A 2,831-nucleotide genomic window follows, 5' to 3' on the forward strand; every position below is an offset into this window, starting at 1 on the left:
GCAACACTGCCTTTGCATCTAGGGCTTTCAACTCCATCTACTAAGTAGGTTATAAAGAAACTTGCTATGTTAGTCATGTAACTTCAAATCATAGAGGATTCTGTACAGAAAAGCCTAACTGGAAATTTCTCAGTACTTTGCCATGAAATTAAATGAAGTCATAGGCTAGGTTTGTATATCTGTTCATCATAGCTAAATAACTACTTCTATTTAAAACAAAACACACAGAAGAAAATTAATAATCTAAATACAAAAAATCTGAAGTAAATACAGATCTTCTTACTGCCTATTTTATAATGAAGAAAAGACAACAGCAAAGAAATGAATATCCGTTCATGATCTGTAGGATGCTACAAGACAAGTACATCCAGTGTACTGCCTGAATGCAAGTACTTTGTATCTTTTAGTTTCCTAAACCAATGTGAAAATATTTCTCTCCCTTGCACTACATTATTAATCTGTTGGGCAATAGCAAAGTTTATAGAGGGTGGAAGATGTTTCACAAACACTGGTGGCTAAATAAAATGGCTTTAACAATACCTCAATAGCCTTGAATACCTTGAATTACTCTCATGTTAAATGAAAGACAATCTACACAGAAAATCAGTGGTAGGACAGAAATGTACAGACTCCATTAGACTTTTTCCAGAGACTTTGTTTCAAATTCATGCAGTTCACTTCTGCAAGAACTACTTAGTTTTTGAAAGTTGCTCAAACATGAATTTAAAATATTTCTTAAATTTTTTCCTATTTGCTTAGGACCATACAGGATTGTGTAGGAAAGGGAAAATATCACTGTATCCATGTGATTGGTGATCAAGTACCAGCATTATCCAGCTATCTTTGTCAGAGGATTGTGGGGTTTAGAAAGTAATTCAACCTTAAGAAAATTTATAAATAAAAAATTAAGAAATCCATGCATTTTTGCATAATGAAGGCTGATTAGTTTTGCAAATAAATAATAATGAAGAGACAATTGTATATGTCCATTATATAATTGTATAAGTGCTTTCCTTTTCTACTTTTAAAAGCAGTGACATACACAGCCATAACATAACTTCAAAACATTTAGGAAGGGGCTGGAATTTTCAGGTTTCCCTATTGTAAAGGGGCCCAAACCAAACTCCTCAAAGTGACTTTGTTTGTTCTCTTCACTACTCATGTTTCCCACCAAAACCAGATTAACAAGAGAAGTGTGGGGCAGGCACCTGTGGCTTGCAGATGGCACACACTTTATTGAGTTCTGTAAATAAAATATATCCATAATTAGAACACAAGAAGTTTTGACATCCTAATCATGACTGACTTCTCAATTTCCTGGAATAATCCTGCTCTAGGTGATACTGATTCAGGATACACGGTTATCAGACATTATAATCAGGAAAACCAACAGGATTAAGATGCTAAGACTAGTGCCTTCAGGACAGAACAAGGTTCCCCTGGAATTACTCTCCTTTTTTTCCTCCAGTGATTCATGGAAACAGAGACAGTTGCTTTGATATATTAAAGTAAGTCTAACATCTGAGGCCAGTTAAGCACAAATGACAGAAAGGAGCAGGATGTTTTAGGTGTTTTACTTATTTCCCTAACAGGCATGGTGATTATGGGCAACTTGTGTTGTAAGCATCTATTTCCCTGAAGTAAACCTAGTCACAGGTAAGCTTTCCTGCTTTTTTTCATTGTTCTCTGAAGGAAACCATACCATAAAACCACTCTGTATCTGTCACTGGGAGACAGATATGACTGGACATGGCACATGCAAGCATTTTGATTAATACACTGGCAGTAGAATAAACACCCTGTAACGAAGAATGAGCATCTTCAAAACAAAAGCACGCATTTATCAAGAAAAAAAGCAAGGCTAACAATAAAAAATAAAGGCAATAAAGGTGACTGACCCTTAATTTCTGGATGATCTTTGGCACATTCTATGTAGCCCATTTAAATCCATTTTTGGGTTTGCATTATACTGGCCTGCTCAGAGCCTGTACTTTTTCCCTTACAAAGTTGATAACTTTCACTGATACTTACTGTGTAATGCTGAATTAAAATTGCCCCATTTCTGTCACTTTTTAGTGTGGAGTCTTGCAATGAGTTAACACCATTGATATAAGTTCAAACTTTGGGAGAAAAAAGAAAAGTCAAATTTGGCTAGGATGGAGTAATAAATAGTAACCCCATTATATCCTAGAACTGCTGTCTAGGCCATTATTTTGCTTAGCCTTCTTCCTTTAACACCACCTTTTGATCCAGCGCCATAGCCAGCAATCTGTTACAAACACACAGATATTGATTCCTAATTCACAGTGGATATGATTAAGGTATTTCCTAATTTTCTAGGATTTGTAAGTAAACTGTTGTATGGGCTATTAGAACTGCTGTCTTGTGAAAATGTCTTACATAGATTTAAAAGGTGAGTTAAAAGGCACAGATGGAGACATACAAATACCAAAACAAGATGGTTTAATCGTTTTAAGCTTACTCTTTCTTGGAAGAAAGAGTATCAATAGATGAGAGAGATCAAAACATAACAGGTTCTTACAACTTCTTCAAAGTTAAAGTGAGGTGGACTTCAGAACTTGGAGGAAACATAGCAAATGATCTATTATTCAAAGCAAAGTAAGTGGAGTGCTTATGTTCTACGAGTAGTAAATAATACAGCAGCAAGTGGTGAGGGATTATGTTATAAGATAGGCAAAAATGTGAAGTAGTCCTGAGTTGTATTTTGTGAGGTAACAAAACATGTGTAGCACCCAGGCTGAGTTGAGGCACACTGCCCTAGACAGCTTCACTGCCTTCAATCTTGAACAGCTGAAGTGTAGACCAAGCTC

This window comes from Myiozetetes cayanensis, unplaced genomic scaffold, assembly GCF_022539395.1.
Source record: "Myiozetetes cayanensis isolate MyiCay16 unplaced genomic scaffold, myiCay2020 scf4, whole genome shotgun sequence".
In the NCBI taxonomy this organism is placed as follows: domain Eukaryota; kingdom Metazoa; phylum Chordata; class Aves; order Passeriformes; family Tyrannidae; genus Myiozetetes; species Myiozetetes cayanensis.